Here is a 19,481-nt window from a genome sequence, read left to right as displayed (position 1 = left end):
CGCTATTATAGTTAGTGGTGCAGTGTATGGCGCTATTATAGTAAGAGGTGCAGTGTATGGTACTATTATCAGGGACACAGTGTATGGCGCTATTGTAGTTAGTGGTGCAGTGTATGGTACTATTATAATCAGGGACAGAGTGTATGGCGCTATTATAGTTATAGGTGCAGTGTATGGTACTATTATAATCAGGGACACAGTGTATGGCTCTATTACAGATAGAGGTGCAGTGTATGGCGCTATTATATTTAGAGGTGTTGAGAATTTTATCTTCGTTTATAGGTGCAGAAATGTTTTAAAAGTGAGAAGCTGAAGATATCTGAGCGGAAAATTGCAGAAATGGGTCGTGGCAGGGAGAGGCCGTCACCGGTGAGTCACTTAATCAAAATTGTATTCTGCCTCTAATCCGTACTGTAGTCACGGTATGATCTGCTTTGAGATGATGGGTGGTATTGTAATGGCAGGAAGGAGGTGAAGGGAACAAGTGAGCCCTAATCTACCCACCGCCCTGTCCCTGTCTCCTTGCAACGACCCGCCCTAGGCGACGGGGTACAACTTGGCGGCAGTCCCTACGCTGTCTAAGTGCAAGGGAGTACAAACAGGGAACACGCAAGGGAAGGGGCAGTAGCCCACGGAACGCCGCGAGGAAACGGAGTGGTGAATGAGTCAGTCAGGATCAGGATGTAGTGGAGTATACCAATGAGAGCACGGAGCAGGAAGCAAGCCAGGGGCAAAGCAAAGCAGGATAAGCGGAACTGAAGCAAGGCAGAAGCACGGCAGAAGCAGGCTGGAGCAAGGCAGCAGTGGGGCCAGGAATCCAAGAAGAATAACAAGCACTGAGGAAGAGAACACGGCAGGTATAAATGGACAGGGGGCGGAGCTAACTCCGACTGACCAGGCCGCGATAGGCTCTCCCACTCCTGAGCCTGCCACCCTGGTTGGTGGGAGCCGGTGTCAGTCTAAGAGGTCTGGCCTCAGGTGTCGACTGATTAATCCCGGGAGTATACACAGACGTAGTACCTGGCAGATCCTTTACAGTACTCCCCCTTTTATGAGGGGCCACCGGACCCTTACTATGAGGACCCGGTTTAGTGGGAAAGAGAAGGTGGAACCTCCTGATCAATACCCCAGCGTGAACATCACGAGCAGGTACCCAAGTCCTCTCCTCCGGCCCGTATCCTCTCCAATGGACCAGGTACTGGAGGGAGCCCTGAATCATCCTACTGTCCATAATCTTGGCCACCTCGAATTCCACCCCCTCAGGGGTGAGAACGGGAACAGGAGGTTTCCTCGAGGGGGACCAGGACGGGGAGCAGCGTTTAAGGAGGGAGGCATGGAAGATGTCATGTATGCGAAAGGATGGGGGCAGCTCCAGACGGAAGGATACAGGGTTGAGGACTTCAATGATCTTATAAGGTCCAATAAATCGGGGAGCAAACTTCCTGGACGGGACCTTAAGGCGCAACCAGACCAGATCCCCGACGACAAACCGGGGGTTAGCAGAACGTCTACTATCAGCCTGAATCTTTTGTATGCTCTGGGACGCCTCTAGGTTCTTCTGAACCTTGGCCCAGACTGTGCACAGTTCCCGATGAACGTCCTCTACCTCGGGATTATTGGAACAACCAGGAGAAACGGAGGAGAACCTTTGGTTAAACCCGAAATTACAGAAAAACGGGGAGACCCCTGACGAGTTACTGACCCGGTTATTCAGGGAAAATTCGGCAAGGGGAAGGAATGAGACCCAATCAAATTGACAGTCAGAGATGAAACACCTTAAATATTGTTCCAGGGATTGGTTAGTCCTTTCCGTTTGGCCATTAGTTTCGGGATGGAAGGCGGAGGAGAAGGACAGATCAATCTCCAACTTTTTACAAAAAGCTCTCCAAAATAAGGAAACAAATTGTACCCCTCTGTCAGAAACGATATTGACTGGGGCCCCATGGAGACGCAGGATGTGTTTAACAAACAAAGAAGCTAACGTCTTGGCATTAGGTAGTTTCTTAAGGGGCACAAAGCGGCACATCTTGCTGAAGCGGTCTACTACCACCCACACCACCGTCTTGCCCTGAGATGGAGGCAAATCGGTGATAAAATCCATGGAGATATGGGTCCAAGGTCTCTAGGGAATGGGCAAGGAACGTAGTAAGCCCGCAGGTCGGGACCTAGGGGTCTTGGACCTGGCACAAACCTCACAAGCGGCGACGTAAGCCCTAACGTCTTTAGGCAACCCAGGCCACCAATAGTTTCTGGTAATGAGGTGTTTGGTACCCAAGATGCCAGGATGACCAGATAGTGCGGAGTCATGGTTTTCCCTGAGTACCCTTAGCCGGTATTGCAGGGGGACAAACAGTTTGTCCCCAGGGAGGTTCCCGGGAGCTGAACCTTGATCAGCCGCGATGTCAGAAGCTAAATCAGAATCAGTGGCAGAAACGATTATACCAGGGGGTAAAATACAAGCAGGATCCTTCTCGGAAGGAGGATTGGCCATGAAACTACGTGACAGTGCATCAGCCTTAATATTTTTGGACCCAGCCCTATAGGTAACCAAGAAATTAAATCTGGTAAAGAATAGTGCCCAACGAGCTTGTCTAGGATTAAGCCTCCGGGCAGATTCTAGGAAAACCAGATTCTTGTAGTCAGTAAGGACCGTTACCTGGTGTCTGGCCCCCTCCAGGAAGTGACACCACTCTTCAAAAGCCCATTTAATGGCTAAAAGTTCGTGGTTGCCAATATCATAGTTACTCTCCGTGGGCGAAAACTTCCTAGAGAAGTAAGCACAGGTGCGGAGATGGGTGAGGGAGCTGGTACCCTGGGACAAGACGGCCCCCACTCCCACCTCGGATGCGTCAACCTCCACAATAAATGGCTCCTTTTGGTTGGGCTGAACCAGCACGGGGGCAGAGATAAAGCACTTCTTGAGGGTCTCAAAAGCCTGGACGGCCTCAGGGGGCCAATGGAGGACATCAGCACCCTTTGCGAGTAAGGTCCGTAAGAGGCTTAGCGACAACCGAGAATTTGGCAATAAATCTCCTGTAATAGTTAGCGAACCCCAAAAAACACTGTAGCGCCTTCAGGGAGGCAGGTTGGACCCATTCCGCCACAGCCTGAACCTTGGCAGGGTCCATGCGGAATTCATGAGGAGTGAGGATTTGACCTAAAAATGGTATCTCCTGTACCCCAAACACACATTTTTCGGTCTTCGCAAACAGATTATTTTCCCGGAGGACCTGGAGGACCTTCCTGACATGCTCCACGTGGGAGGACCAGTCCTTGGAAAACACCAGTATGTCATCAAGGTACACTACAAGAAAATTACCCAGGTAATCTCTCAGGATTTCATTAATAAAATTCTGGAAGACGGCAGGGGCATTACACAACCCAAAGGGCATGACCAGGTATTCGAAATGACCTTCGGGTGTGTTGAACGCAGTTTTCCACTCATCCCCCTCTTTGATGCGGATAAGGTTATATGCCCCCCGTAGATCGAACTTAGAAAACCATTGGGCCCCCTGAACCTGATTAAAAAGATCCGGAATCAAAGGAAGGGGATACTGGTTCCTTACGGTGACCTTATTCAGGTTCCGATAATCAATGCACGGCCTAAGACCACCATCCTTCTTCCCCACGAAGAAGAAGCCAGCACCTACAGGAGAAGTCGAGGGGCGAATGAAACCCTTGGCCAGGCATTCTTGGATATACTCCCTCATAGCTTCACGTTCAGGACATGAAAGATTAAATATCCTACCCTTAGGAAGCTTGGCACCAGGCACCAAATCGATGGCGCAATCGTAATCTCTATGAGGGGGCAACACCTCGGAGGCCTCCTTAGAAAACACATCAGCGAAGTCCTGAACAAACTCAGGAAGCGTGTTTACCTCCTCCCGGGGAGAAATAGAGTTAACCGAAAGACATGACATCAGGCATTCACTACCCCATTTGGTGAGATCCCCAGTATTCCAATCAAACGTGGGATTATGCAGCTGCAACCAGCGAAGACCTAATACCAGATCGGACGATAATCCCTGCATCACCAGTACAGAGCACTGCTCCAAATGCATGGAGCCAACAAGGAGTTCAAAAACAGGAGTATGCTGAGTAAAATAACCATTAGCAAGAGGAGTGGAGTCGATACCCACTACCGGGATAGGATAAGGCAAATCAATAAAAGGCATTTTTAGAGACATAGCAAATTCCACAGACATGATATTAGCAGATGAGCCAGAATCCACGAAGGCACTGCCCGTGGCAGACCGGCCAGCAAACGAGACCTGAAAGGGAAGCAAAATTTTATTGCGTTTCATATTAACGGGAAATACCTGTGCGCCCAAGTGACCTCCCCGATGATCACTTAGGCGCGGAAGTTTTCCGGCTGTTTATTCTTGCGCCTGGGACAGGTGTTCAGTAGATGCTTGTCGTCCCCACAATAGAAGCAGAGACCATTCTTCCTGCGAAACTCTCTAAGTTGTCGAGGGGACATGGAGGCCCCGAGTTGCATAGGTACCTCCGAGTCCTCCGTGGAAGAGCGAGGAGACGGGACCTCGGGGGGAATCGCAGGGAAGTCAGAGGGGAACACATTGAAACGTTCAAGCTGACGTTCCCTGAGACGTCAGTCAAGTCATACTGCTAGGGCCATAACCTGGTCTAGGGAGTCAGAAGAGGGGTAGCTAACCAGCAGATCCTTCAGGGCGTCAGATAATCCTAACCTAAACTGGCACCTTAGGGCCGGGTCGTTCCACCGAGAAGCTACGCACCACTTTCTAAAATCAGAACAGTATTCCTCAACAGGTCTCCTACCCTGACGTAAGGTCACCAGCTGACTCTCGGCTAAGGCAGTCCTGTCAGTCTCGTCGTAAATGAGTTCGAGGGCAGAGAAAAAACGATCAACGGGGGAAAGTTCAGGGGTGTCAGGAGCCAAGGAGAAGGCCCACTCTTGGGGCCCTTCCTGGAGTCGGGATATAATGATACCCACCCGCTGGTTCTCGGAACCTGAGGAGTGAGGTTTTAGGCGGAAATAAAGTCTGCAACTCTCCCGGAAGGAGAGAAAAGTCTTACGGTCCCCTGAGAACCGGTCAGGTAACTTGAGGTCGGGTTCTAGAGGTGAGGTGAGGGGTACTACTAAGGCAGCGTCACCCTGGTTGACCCTCTGAGCCAGGGCCTGGACCTGTAGGGAGAGGCCCTGCATCTGCTGGCTCAGGGTCTCAAGGGGGTCCATGATAGCGTCAGCGTAGGAGAAATGGTAGACTAGGTATGGGCTTGTTATTATGTAATGGCAGGAAGGAGGTGAAGGGAACAAGTGAGCCCTAATCTACCCACCGCCCTGTCCCTGCCTACTTGCAACGACCCGCCCTAGGCGACGGGGTACAACTTGGCGGCAGTCCCTACGCTGTCTAAGTGCAAGGGAGTACAAACAGGGAACACGCAAGGGAAGGGGCAGTAGCCCACGGAACGCCGCGAGGAAACGGAGTGGTGAATGAGTCAGTCAGGATCAGGATGTAGTGGAGTATACCAACGAGAGCACGGAGCAGGAAGCAAGCCAGGGGCAAAGCGAAGCAGGATAAGCGGAACTGAAGCAAGGCAGAAGCACAGCAGAAGCAGGCTGGAGCAAGGCAGCAGTGGGGCCAGGAATCCAAGAAGAATAACAAGCACTGAGGAAGAGAACACGGCAGGTATAAATGGACAGGGGGCGGAGCTAACTCCGACTGACCAGGCCGCGATAGGCTCTCCCACTCCTGAGCCTGCCACCCTGGTTGGTGGGAGCCGGTGTCAGTCTAAGAGGTCTGGCCTCAGGTGTCGACTGATTAATCCCGGGAGTATACACAGACGTAGTACCTGGCAGATCCTTTACAGGTATGAGTTGTTTTTTTTGTGAAACAGCATCTCTCAGCATAGCCTTATCATTGTTCGGGCCATGCTGGGAGCTGTAGTTTTATGCCGTACAAACCTATACGGCAGGGGTTGCACTAAATTGAGCTGTATGTGTTCTGATGCTGTTTATGTGTACTGAGGTTGGTTCTGGGGCTGTATATATGTATTGAGCTTTGTTCTGGTGCTGTATTTATGTACTGATCTTGTAAAGGATCTGCCAGACACAGCTTCTGTGTCGACGCCCGTGGTTAATCAGTCTGCATCTGCTCCTAGGTCTGATAGAGTGACTCGATCTGCTACCACTCAGGCTGGTAGGCTGAGGAGTGGGAGAACCTATCACAGCCTGGCCAGACGGAGCTAGCTCCCGCCCTCGGTCTATTTATACCTTCATTTTCTGCTCTTCCTTTGCCTGTGATTCTCTCTTGTTTCCTGGCTCTGCTGTACCTGCTAGTACTATTGATCTCTGCTTCAAATTGACCCTGGCTTTACTGACAACGCTCCTGCTCTGCGTTTGGTACCTCGTACACTCCTGGTTTGACTCGGCTCGTTCACTACTCTTGTTGCTCACGGTGTTGCCGTGGGCAACTGCCCCATTTCCCTTTGCTTCTGTGTACCCTTGTCTGTTTGTCTGTCGTGCACTTATTGAGCGTAGGGACCATCGCCCAGTTGTATACCGTCGCCTAGGACGGGCCGTGCAAGTAGGCAGGGACTGAGTGGCGGGTAGATTAGGGCTCACCTGTCTGTCTCCCTACCCCGACATTACAGATCTTGGTTCTGATGCTGTATTTATGTATTGAGCTTGGTTCTGGTGCTGTACTTATGTACTGAGCTTTGTTCTGGTGCTGTATTTATGTACTGAGCTTAGTTCTGGTGCTGTATATATGTACTGAGCTTGGTTCTGGTGCTGTATATATGTACTGAGCTTGGTTCTGTGGCTGTATTTATGTAGTGATCTTGGTTCTGGTATTGTATATATGTACTGACCTTGGTTCTAGTATTTATATATGTACTGAGCTTGGTTCTAGTGCTGTATTTATGTACTGAGGTTGATCCTGGTGCTGTATATATGTATCGAGCTTGGCTATCGTGCCGTATATATGTATGAGCTTGGTTCTAGTGCTGTATTTATGTACTGAGTTTGGTTGTGGTGCTGTATATATGTACTGAGCTTGGTTCTGGTGTTGTATATATGTAATGAGCTTGGTTCTGGAGCTGTAATTATATATGATATATTTATAATAACAAAATTTCAGGGCAGATGGAGTTGTTTTGAATTTATTGTATATTTAATGGGAACTTGTCTGGTAGTTTTAACCCCTTGAACAAACACCATGCGGTAATACATGATCTGACAATATTTCCGAATGTATGTTTTTTTTCAGATGCAGCAAAATCTATAAAATCAACTTTTAAAACGGTGCACACTATATGCTAATTACTCATTAAAGGGTCATGGGCATGGGATGGTGCTGCTATGCTGTATAGTCACATAGTCCTGCCCCCAATCCGACTTTTCCATGTTTGATTGACATCCCCCTGGCTGATACAACTCTCTCGGATGGGGCATTGCCTTGTACTACTTGGGGGCTGTGTGGCACTATATATAGAAGGGGAGGCTGTGTGGCACTATACACAAGGGGGAGCTGTGTGGCACTATACACATGGGGGAGCTGTGTGGCACTATATACAAGGAGCTGTGGGCACTACTAAGGGGGGGCTGTGTGGCACTATACTAGGGGGGCTGTATGGCACTATTTACAAGGGGGAGGGCTGTGGCTCTATCTACAGGGGGCTGTGTGTGGCGCAATCTACAGATGTCTGCGTGTGGCACTATCTACTAAGGGGGGCTGTGTGGCACTATCTACTAAGGGGGGCTGTGTGGCACTATATACAAGGGAGGGGGGCTGTGTGGCACTATATACAGGGGGAGCTGTATGGCGCTATAAACAGGGGGGCTTTTCGGAGATATCTACAGGGGGGCCTGTATGGCACTATCTACAAGGGGGAGGTGGGGGTGCTATCTACAAGTGGGGTGTGACACTGTTTGCAGGCATGGTTGTACAGCACGGTCTACAGGGTGGCTGTATGGCACAATCTACAGCGGGCACTATCTATAAGGGGGGTTGCATGTGGCACCTGGGGGGCCCAGTCAAGTGTTTGCTATGGGGCCCAATCTTTCCTAGTTAAGCCCCTGATGGGTACGACACATTACCTTGCAGTAAAATACATATTTGTAACATTAAATTTAAAAAAGACAAGGACAAATAATGAAAAGGTTATAAAACATTTTACTAAGTAATATTCAAATATACAAAAATAGAATATTTATCCCCCAAAAAAAATCAAACACCCTTAAGTCCTTACCCTATTTAAAAACCAGTCCTCCCGATAGCCAAAAAAGTGATTTACTTTGTCCCTTTCCCGGAGGGATCTTCAGGTTGACCTTCTGGGTACCACAGTGTAGGGAGGGAGTGCGGGACCACTTGGTGTTGTGGCCGCTGTTACCGGTGTGGCCTTCTGAGATGGCCCTGCTGGATGCTCTGGGGCCCCTCTCCGGTTCTGCTGACCTGTGACCTTTTATTCTGGAAGTGGGTCTCCCTGGGTTAATGTTGCTGTTTTTTCGTGTTTAGCAGGGAGCTCTGGCTTACATGGTGGAACATTTCCTTCAGGTCTGAAAAGTAAAAAATAGTGTTCATATGTATATACAACAAAAATTAAAAGCAGAGAAAATGGGATACTTATGACCAAAACTCCCTGCTGGGTAAAAGGAATAGCAGCTCCTTAGAATTTGCTCATTTCTGAACTTTGGAGGGGAGGGACTTACTTTTTTCTCGCTCGTTTGCAACCGATTCTGAATATTATTTCGGCACATCACCTGTGGAAAAATAAATTGACACAGGCTGGGTTCACAAATTGCAGTAATGTGACAAAAACTGCACGTGTTTTGCCATGCAATTATTGGCAGCACGTTTTTTTTATAAATGAAGTACTTGTTTTTAAGATGTATCATAAAACGCCTCCAGTTTCTGACTGAGTACTTGATTCCAAGCATTATCTCGGGTGCTCCAATCCCTGCACCCTGTGTGTTTTGTATCCCAGACATAGGGACGGCCTGGTCTTAAAAAAAACTCAAGATTTTAACCTATTTTTCATACCATACAGTGATATTACAACAAAAAATTCAGACCATAAACTTTATTCCAGTTTAAAAAAAACATCTCACATTATTTCAAATATACCTTGCTTACCAGGATTATGAGATGGGAGACCTCCATGTCCATGTGACAGAACCGTGACATGCCTGGACTGAGCTGCTCTAGATCCAGTGTATCTGGAGATAGCCGTATCACAAAATGGAGGTATTTTCTCCTCCTCCAGTTACTCAAAAGCAAAATCCACACTGAAAATCTGCAAGAAATCCACAATAAACTCTGCATCACATTTGTCAAATGCAGATTTAATTTCAGATTTCAAAATAGACAATGGGAGAAATCTGCCCTAAATCGGCAAAGTAATGGGCGTGCTGCGGGTTTTTAAAAGTCTGCTCCTCATAATCAAATCCGCACTGAAAAAATTAGCTCCATGTGAATGAAAAATTTCAAAATTGATTTCCCTTCAATCACTTTATTTTCTGCTGCAGACTGTCCATAGCACCAAAGAGTGCCACGTGGTTCATGATTTCATGCAAATAATGTCCCTGGAATTTCGCAACTGTGTGAAAAAAGACTTTTAAGTGCAGTTGCACACAACAGAGTGGCACTCAGTCCGTTTTTCATGGCATCCGATAGTTTTCACGGACCAATTCACTTTAGCGGGTGATTCTCTGATCCGTAGAAAGATAGGACATGTTTTATCTTTCCATGGATCACAGACGGGACCCGGCCGACACACAATGGCCATGTGCATTAAAGAGGCTCTGTCACCAGATTTTGCAACCCCTATCTGTTATTGCAGCAGATCGGCGCTGCAATGGAGATTACAGTAACGTTTTTATTTTTAAAAAACGAGCATTTTTGGCCAAGTTATGACCATTTTTGTAGTTATGCAAATGAGGCTTGCAAAAGTCCAAGTGGGTGTGTTTAAAAGTAAAAGTCCAACTGGGCGTGTATTATGTGCGTACATCGGGGCGTTTTTAATACTTTTACTAGCTGGGCGCTCTGATGAGAAGTATCATCCACTTCTCTTCAGAACGCCCAGCTTCTGGCAGTGCAGACACAGCCGTGTTCTCGAGAGATCACGCTGTGACGTCACTCACACGTCCTGCATCGTGTCAGACGAGCGAGGACACCGGCACCAGAGGCTACAGTTGATTCTGCAGCAGCATCAGCGTTAGCAGGTAAGTCGATGTAGCTACTTACCTGCAAACGCTGATGCTGCTGCAGAATCAACTGTAGCCTCTGGTGCCGGTGTCCTCGCTCGTCTGACACGATGCAGGACCTGTGAGTGACGTCACAGCGTGATCTCTCGAGAACACGCTGTGTCTGCACTGCCAGAAGCTGGGCGTTCTGAAGAGAAGTGGATGATACTTCTCATCAGAGCGCCCAGCTAGTAAAAGTATTAAAAACGCCCCGATGTACGCACCTAATACACGCCAACTTGGACTTTTACTTTTAAACACACCCACTTGGACTTTTGCAAGCCTCATTTGCATAACTACAAAAATGGTCATAACTTGGCCAAAAATGCTCGTTTTTTTAAAAATAAAAACGTTACTGTAATCTACATTGCAGCGCCTATCTGCTGCAATAGCAGATAGGGGTTGCAAAATCTGGTGACAGAGCCTCTTTAAGGCATTAAGGCGTTACAAAGTTATATTGTTTCATATAGTGCAAAAATAAGACTTGAGGGGCCCCCTCTGTTTGAGGTTTTCTTTTTCTTAATATCAGCATTTTTACATTATTTTTAGTAATGTGGATAATACAAAAGCCAGAATTTCTCAGTAGATATGTTACAGAACTGGATACCCAAGTAATACTGCTACACGGAGCATAGATACCTCATACACTGCCACACAACATCACCACACAGAACAGAAAATCACCATGCACAGCCAAAATAACACTGGACGCGGCATTATAAAAATAATTGATATTTTTTCTTGTGTTTTTCTAAATAAAGAACTATTGTATACACATCCAAATATACTTGTAACTTTCTAAGGCCTCATGCGCACTTCAGTTTTTTTGACATATTAATTTCAATGGGGCCATGCACACTTCCGTTTTTTTAACGGAACCGTGCGGCCGATTCGATAAAAATAGGACAGTCTCGGCCTTTTCATTGATTTGGTTCGTGAAACAACTGACTGCACACAGAAGCCATCCGTGTGCAGTCCGTGTGTCACGGAACCGTCATTAGCGGCCGTGCACCGGCCAACGGAATTGTGCATGCAGCCTAAACATTGTTTCACAGTAATAGATTCATTACATCACTTGCACGGAATTCTATTTTGATAAAGTTGAAGAAATGTCTCCACCTAGTGGTGACATAGTTGCGAGAGCGCAAGTCCAATTGGCTGTGTATTTTTATATAGGAAGCTCTACAAATCTAGATCCACTATTGTTGTTTTTAGCTAGACTTATTATAGACACAGATCCAAACTAAATACAATATTTAACATGAGAAATAAATAAAGCTGTTATATGTTTACATCTAAGCTCTTTTAGCATACAAGATTGATACATAAATGCATTGCTTTATTCTCTTAACCACATAACCTTGTAATATATTATCATGTCTCTCCCTGAAAATATATGCATATTCATTTTCCTTACTATTATCATTTTTCTGACATATGTCACTTCATGTGGTAATAACTTTGGAATTCTTTTACTTATCCAAGCGATTCCGAGATTCTTTTCTCGTGACATATTGTACTTTATGTTAGTGGTAAAATTTGGTCAATACATTCAGTGTTTATTTGTGAAAAACACCAAAATTTTGAGAAAATGTGCAAAAATGTGCATTTTTCTAATTTTAAATGTCTCTGCTTGTAAGACAGATAGTAATACAACACAAAATAGTTACTAGTTAACATTTCCCATATGTCTGCTTTATGTTTGCATCATTTTTTGAAGGCCCTTTAATTTTTCTAGGACGTTACAAGGCTTAAAACTTTAGCAAAAGTTTCTTACATTTTCTGCCTGAAGAAGGGGCCTCTGTGCTCTGAAAGCTTGCATATAGAACTTTTATGGTTAGCCAATAAAGGTATCATACCTATTATACTTTTGTCTTTTTTGACACAAAAGTATTTAACATTTCATATTGTCTCTGGCTGACACGGTACTACACAATTTTTTACTGTATTACATTTTCAAGAAAATTTCCAAATCAGTTTTTTAGGGACCAGTTCAGCTGTGAAGTAGCTTTAAGGGGCCTATATATTAGAAATCTCACATAAAGCTACCTATTTTAAAAATTGCACCCCTCAAAGTATTCTTAACCCTTTAGGCTTTACACAGGATTTAAAGCCAAGTGGAGGTGAAATTTACAAATTTCATTTTTTTTTTTTGCAGAAATTCCATTTTAATCAATTGTTTTCTGTCACACAGAAGGTTTAACCAGAAAAACACAACTTAATATTTATTGCCCAGATTCCAGTTTTTAGAAATATCCCACATGTGGCCCTAGTGTGCTAATGGTCTCACAGGACTCCGAAGCAAAGGAGCACCAAGTAGATTTTGGGGCCCTTGAATTTTGCTGAAATGGTTTTCGGGTTTTCGGGTGATATATCGCATTTGCAAAGCCACCGTGGGGCCAATGGAAACCCCCAGAAGTGACTCTATTTGGGAAACTACACACATCAAGGAATTCATCTAGGGATATAGTGAGCATGTTGACCCCACTGAATTTATTTGAATTAAGCTGTAAAAATGAAAATCAAAGTGTTTCTGGTGAAATGTCGCATTTGCAAAGCCCCTGAGGGAGCAAAACAGTGGAAACCCCCCAAAAGTGTCTTCGCTTGGGAAACGAAACCCCTCAAGGAACCTAACTGGTACCATGCACCATGAGCATTTGAGGCCTGTTTTGCTGATTTTCACAGCATTTACCTCAATTTCAGGGCTCTGAGGTCAAATAGGTTGCATCAATTTTTTTTACGGACACTGGAAAAAAGATCCTTATTTTTACGGACCGTCTAGGAATTTACAGATGGTTGGCAACCCTGCTGAGGAGCCCTGTAGTGAAGTTGGACACTTCGGCATTGTAATTACACAACTCCACTATATAGTGAAGTGTTTTCCCACCTCCGCGGGGACTGTTAAGTGGCCGCGCTTGTTCAGGTCAGGAACACGCCATGTGTAGCCTGGCTCCAGCATATTGCAGTTGAGCATAAGCAAGGGCACAGCTTTAGAGTATCGTTTTTGAGCACTGAGGAGAGGAACTGGGAGATTTTGAAGGGAAGGTACATCTACAGCGTATCTCTGTTGAGAGTAGAGTGGGAGATAGTAAGTCCAAGTTTGACGCCTGCGGAACGTAAGACCGAAAAGTCTGAGAGACTGATTATTGCCGCGGCTTTGCAGGCACCACAAGGAAGGTCAAAACTGAGGCAAGTGGAGCAGGAGGCCTTCCCACAAGATGTACACGTTAAGGACCTCTACAGTTCCGGAAGGTGACACTAAAGAATTCAGTGATCAGTAAAGATGAGCAAATCAATTCTACACAAATCAAATACGGTCCGAATTTTCCAAAAGTTTTGGGTATGGTAAATTCTGAAACTTTTGGGGTATGCAGTACTCCATTTGCGGCAAAATTATGGCCAATCTTTTACTGATTACAAAAAGGATAACATGACCTCGGGTGGGATTCCCCATAATGTCTTGCAGACAGCCTTCTCGGAATGCACTGCCATTATCCATCCCAAATTGATATAGGTTTTTATTTTTATGATGTACTACTTTTACAGATGTACTACTTTTGAGCTGTAATTTTATTGGTACCATTTTTGAATACATACAACTTTTTGATCATTTATCATTCCATTTTTTAGGGGAAGCAAGGTGACCAAAAAACAGCAATTTTGGCATTGTGAATTTTTTTCCCTATGGCGTTCATCCAGCCAGTTAAATAATGTTATATTGTAATTGTTTGGACTTTTACAGATGCGGCCATACTGATTATGTTTATTTTGACATTACTTTAGGGGAAATTTTGTTTTTTTAACTTTTATAATTTTTTATTTTTTTGTACATTATTAAAAATGTAATTGAACTATTTTCTTAATAGGAGCAGAAAGTTGGCAGACCTAGGTCCTTCATTAGACCCCAGTCTGCCATGGCAACCATTGGCACCCCACATTGCGGGAGGGGGGTAATGGGCTGACAAAGGAGGCTGCCCTACTACTTTCTAACGGCTATTGATCACGGCATCTAAGTGGTTAAACGTTCGCACTCTGAGTTATCTCTGATCCCAGTCATTGCAGTGAGATGTTGGCTGTAACATGGAGCGGGATGAGCTTGTGAGCCCACTTCATACTCCCCCTTGGTGGCTGTGATACGCAATTATGTCACATTTCACCAAGAGGTTAAAGGAATTTCCCCACAAACAACATTTATCACCTATCCACAAGAGACTTGATAAATGTCTGATCGCTGGGGGTCTGACTACTGGGACCCCTAGCGATCATGAGTCCTCTGTGTGAATGGAGCTCTGGGCCAGTGCTCCATTCACTGTCTATAGGACTCACGGAGATAGCCAAGTACAGCGCTCGGCTGATTCTATCTGTCCCTTTCTCATGATCATTTGAGGTCCCAGTGGTCGAACCCCCACTGATCAGGCACTTATGACCTGTCCTCTGGATAGGTGATAAATGTTTGGGCGAAAACCCCTTGTCACGGGGCGGGGCGTGGACCCACTGGGCCGTACCGTATAACGGGACGGCAGCCGGCCAAACAGGTATGGGAACAGGAACAGGTACAAGTAACACACTAGGAGGTCATCACATAGAGCCCCTAGCTGCTGCGCCGTGGAGTCCACTGCCACAAGGAGTTGATCCTGTCTTGTACGGAGATCCTGCAGGTCCGCCTGCATGGCTTGGGAGGCCGCTATGCCCTTAAATTGGCCAGCGGGGTCCATGGCCTGAGCGTACTGTCAATGGGGCAGGGTGAGGACCCACTGGGCCGTACCGTGTAGCGGGACAGCAACCGGCCAAACAGGAATGGGAACAGGTACAGGTAACACACTAGGAGGCCATCACATAGACAAACTAGGGAACAATAACAACGCTCAGGCGTAGAACTAGGGGTCTGGACCCCTCTTATAGTCCAGGGTACTCACGGGTCAAAGTTCATCACAAGTTCCGGTGCGCGGGCACGTGCGTGCGCGCGCACCCTACGGGATCCGGCTGAGATGAGTGGACGCGAGCGCTGGCGTTTCCTGAGTGGGAGGCTGGGGGCAGCGCTTGCCGACTCGTGGCTGCGGCTGTCAGGGGGGGTTGGAGCTGAGAGCCCGCAGCCACGGACATTACAGTATCCCCCCTCTAACGCCCCCTCTTCTTGGAACCAGAGCGAGAGAGAAACTTTTTCAGAAGAGTAGGGGCATTGAGATACTCCTCTGGCTCCCAGGACCTCTCTTCAGGACCAACCCCCCTCCAATCCACCAAATAAAAAGTTTTTTCCTCGCACTCGGTTGGTGTCCAAGATCTCCTTGACTTCAAAGGTGTCCGAAGGACCGCTGGAGGCAACCGCAGGGCTGGGAGTCTTGGAATAGCGGTACAGGATCACTGGTTTCAGGAGGGAGACATGGAAGGAGTTGGGAATCCTGAGGGTTGGAAGCAGCCGAAGCTTGTAGGCGACAGGGCTCATCTGTTGCATGATCTCGAATGGTCCGAGGAACCTGGGAGCGAATTTGCAGGACGGCACCCTCAGCCGGATATTCTTCGAGGACAACCAGACTCTCGTACCTGGAAGAAACTGAGGAGGAGCCCGTCTTCTAGTATCTGCTTTTTTCTTCATGCGATCCACCGCCAGCAGAATAGAAGATCGTGTCTGTTGCCATATTTGCAAACAGCTGCACCCAGTCATCATGTTGTCTGGAAACTAATTGCCGCAGATAGTTCTCCATAATTTGGTTAATCCTCTCGACTTGCCCATTGGACTGGGGATGATAGGCCGAGGAGAAGTCCAGCTTTACACCAAGGAGACCGCAGAGTGCTCTCCAAAACTTCGAAGTGAACTGGACCCCTCGATCCGAAACAATATGCAGGGGCAAGCCGTGCAGACGGAAGATGTGTCGTATGAAGAGGTCAGCCAGTCGAGCAGCAGAAGGCAGGCCTGTTAGGGGAACAAAATGAGCCATTTTAGAGAATCGATCCACCACCACCCAGATCGCATTGCAACCTGCAGAGAGAGGAAGATCCGTGACAAAGTCCATTGCAACATGCAGCCAGGGGGCATCAGGCACAGGTAGTGGTTGGAGCAGGCCAGCTGGTCTGGAGTGGGTAATTTTATTAGCTGCGCATACCGGGCATGAGGAGACTAAGTCCCTGACGTCTTTGGGCAGTGTGGGCCACCAGAATTAGGTCTTGGGACTTACGAGTCCCCGCGTGACCTGCCAGCGTGGAGCTGTGATCCCAGCGAAGGACTCTTCCTATGTCAACCAAACGTACAAAAGTTCTTCCTGAAGGAATATCTCTAACCTGCAGAGGATTCACAGAGAAGATGCAGGAAGGATCAATAATATTCTGTGGAGACTCCACAGTGTCCTCTGTTTCGAAAGACCTAGATAAGGCATCGGCCCTCACATTCTTGTCGGCAAGTCGGTGGTGGAGTTCGAACCGGAATCGAGCAAAGAATAACGACCACCGGGCTTAACGAGGATTCAACCATTGAGCCGTCTGTAGATAGGTCAGATTTTTGTGATCCGTGGAGACCAGTATAGGATGGACTGCGCCTTCCAGTAGATATCTCCACTCCTGCAGGGCCAGCTTAATGGCCAGTAACTCCCGATCCCCAATCAAGTAGTTGCGCTCTGCGGAAGAAAACAGTTTGGAATAGTAGCCACATACCAACAGAGGAAGCGTCCACCTCTAAAGAAAACTGTAGGGAAACATCAGGATGGTGAAGAATAGAAGCTGACGTGAAGGCTTTTTTCAAGGTCTCAAATGCGGCTTCAGCCAGTCCACATTTTGGCATTCATACCCTTCTTTGTGAGGGAAGAGATTGGAGCTGTCAATGACGAGAAATTGGAGATGAACAGCCAGTAGAAGTTGGCGAATCCCAGGAAGCGTTGTATGGACCTTAAGCCTTGGGGGCGTGGCCACTCCAGGACAGCCTTTTCTTTCTCAGGGTCCATTTTGAGGCCCTGATCGGAGATTATGTAGCCCAGGAAGGGGAGGGATTTTTTTTCAAACATACACTTCTTCAGCTTGGCGTAAAGATGATTCTCCCTTAAACGAAGCAACACCTGGTGGACATGACTCTGATGAGTTACAGGATCTGGGGAAAAAATCAAAATGTCATCAAGGTAGACTACAAAACAAACATAGAGGAGGTCACGGAAAAGGTCATTCACAAACCCCTGGAATACCGCGGGGGCGTTACACAGGCAGAAGGGCATCACTAGGTATTCATAGTGCCAATCACGAGTATTAAATGCGGTCTTCCACTCGTCACCCTGACGAATCCGAATCAGGTTGTAGGCCCCCTGTAAGTCCAGCTTAGAAAAAACATTTTGCCCCCCGTATGCGATCGAATAGTTCCGAAATTAAAGGCAAAGGGTACCTGTTCTTCACCGTGATCCAATTGAGACCTCGGTAGTCAATGCAGGGACGGAGGGATCTATCCTTCTTCTTGACAAAGAAGAACTCGGCTCCGGCCGGGGATGAGGATTTACGAATGAAGCCCCTCTCCAGATTCTCCTTAATATAGATAGACATAGACTGAGTCTCTGGCAGGGAGAGAGGGTATACTCTACCGCGAGGAGGGGATGAATCAGGAACTCTGCTTCCTTCTTGTCGAAGACATCAACGAACTGGGAGAAACACGGAGGCAGCCCTGCCAAAGACTGATGCAGAGAAGGCTGCGGTGGATGGATGTGACCCAGACAGCGGTCAAGACACTTGGGGCCTCACTGGAGAACCTCTCCGGAGTTCCAATCCAGGACTGGGGCGTGCAAATGGAGCCAAGGCAAAGCCAGCAGCACGGGGTTGACGGCCTTGGGCAGAACAAACAGGGAGATAAGCTCAGTGTGAAGAGCTCCCACTTGAAGTCTCAATGGCTTGGTCACGGAAAAAACTGGGTCGGGTAAAGGTAGTCCATCAACTGAGGCGACGATCAATGGCCTTTCCAGGCAGACAGTAGACAACTGGAGAAGTTCCACAAGGTCTTGACGGATGAAATTAGCTGCAGAGCCGGAGTCCAGGTCGGCATAAACCGGATGGAGCCTCTTGCCAGCGACGTTGGTCACGGAAATAAACAGTTTGGAAGAGAGTTCACGATTAACTGCAGTAGCACCCAGGGTTGTCTCTCCAACCAAAACTAGGCGTTGGGGTTTTTTGGTTTCTGTGGACACAGACGCACGACATGGCCAGCGAGGCCGCAATACAGACAGAGACCAGAGGTGCGCCTGTGCTGTTTCTCTTTTATGCGATCCACCTGCATCAGCACCTCGGGTGTAGCATTAGATGAAGGCAAGAGGGGTTGTTTAAAGTTGGGTGCCAATCTAGGAAGCCGTCTCTCCTGTTGCATCTCATGAGACCTCTCCCTGAGCCTTATATCTACCCGAGTAGCCAACAGGATCAGGTCGTCCAAGGCAGGTAGTAAGTCTCCGGCAGCAAGTTCGCCTGGGCGACAGGCCATGCCAGAAGGATGCTACCAAGGCCTCATTGTTCCAGGACAGTTCTCCCGCCAAGGTCCGGAACTGGATGGTGTATTCGCCCACGGAGGTATCCTCTTGGCGAAGGTTGAAGATAGCCGTGACTGCCGACGAGACACGTCCTGGCTCCTCAAACACAGTACGGAACAACCGTACGAAGCCCTGGAATTCTCGAGTCTCGGGTCCCTGTCGTTCCCAGATTGGGTTCGCCCATGCCAGGGCCTTGCCAGCAAGTAGCGACACAATGAAGGCGATCTTGGTTCCATCCGACTGAAATGCTCGGGCGTGCAGGGAAAAATGGATATAACATTGGTTCAGAAATCCCCTGCACGTACTTGCGTCTCCATGGAACCGAGAAGGTAATGGCAGCGAGAACCGGGAATCCGAACTGGAACCGCCTGGAGAAGTAGCAGCAGGGTCGGTCGGAGAAGCTTGTATAGAGGTAATGGAAGCAGTTAGAGCCCCTAGCTGCTGCGCCGTGGAGTCCACTGCCACAAGGAGTTGATCCTGTCTTGTACGGAGATCCTGCAGGTCCGCCTGCATGGCTTGGGAGGCCGCTATGCCCTTAAATTGGCCAGCGGGGTCCATGGCCTGAGCGTACTGTCAATGGGGCAGGGTGAGGACCCACTGGGCCGTACCCTGTAGCGGGACGGCAACCGGCCAAACAGGTATGGGAACGGGAACAGGTACAGGTAACACACTAGGAGGCCATCACATAGACAAACTAGGGAACAACAACAACGCTCAGGCGTAGAACTAGGGGTCTGGACCCCTCTTATAGTCCAGGGTACTCACGGGTCAAA

General features: G+C 47.6%; 1 protein-coding gene and 1 long non-coding RNA gene across 8 annotated transcripts in view; one reads left to right on the top strand and one right to left on the bottom strand.

Moving 5' to 3' along the window:
- REEP1 (receptor accessory protein 1) overlaps nt 1–19,481 on the top strand; it is a 219,947-nt gene that overhangs the window by 47,741 nt on the left and 152,725 nt on the right. The gene's annotated exons all lie outside the window — the stretch shown is intronic.
- Nucleotides 8,205–19,481, bottom strand: part of LOC142749052 (uncharacterized) — a 52,077-nt gene continuing 40,800 nt past the window's right edge. Inside the window, exons 2-4 of the long non-coding RNA XR_012882365.1 lie at nt 9,117–9,276; nt 8,693–8,743; nt 8,205–8,539 (exon numbers count right to left, since the gene is read on the bottom strand). This is a non-coding gene — a long non-coding RNA (uncharacterized LOC142749052). The remainder of the gene's footprint in view (nt 8,540–8,692; nt 8,744–9,116; nt 9,277–19,481) is intronic.

Source organism: Rhinoderma darwinii, chromosome 1, assembly GCF_050947455.1.
Source record: "Rhinoderma darwinii isolate aRhiDar2 chromosome 1, aRhiDar2.hap1, whole genome shotgun sequence".
Lineage (NCBI taxonomy): Eukaryota > Metazoa > Chordata > Amphibia > Anura > Rhinodermatidae > Rhinoderma > Rhinoderma darwinii.
Note: the sequence above shows the minus strand (reverse complement) of the source record. Positions and strands in the feature narration are given on the sequence as shown.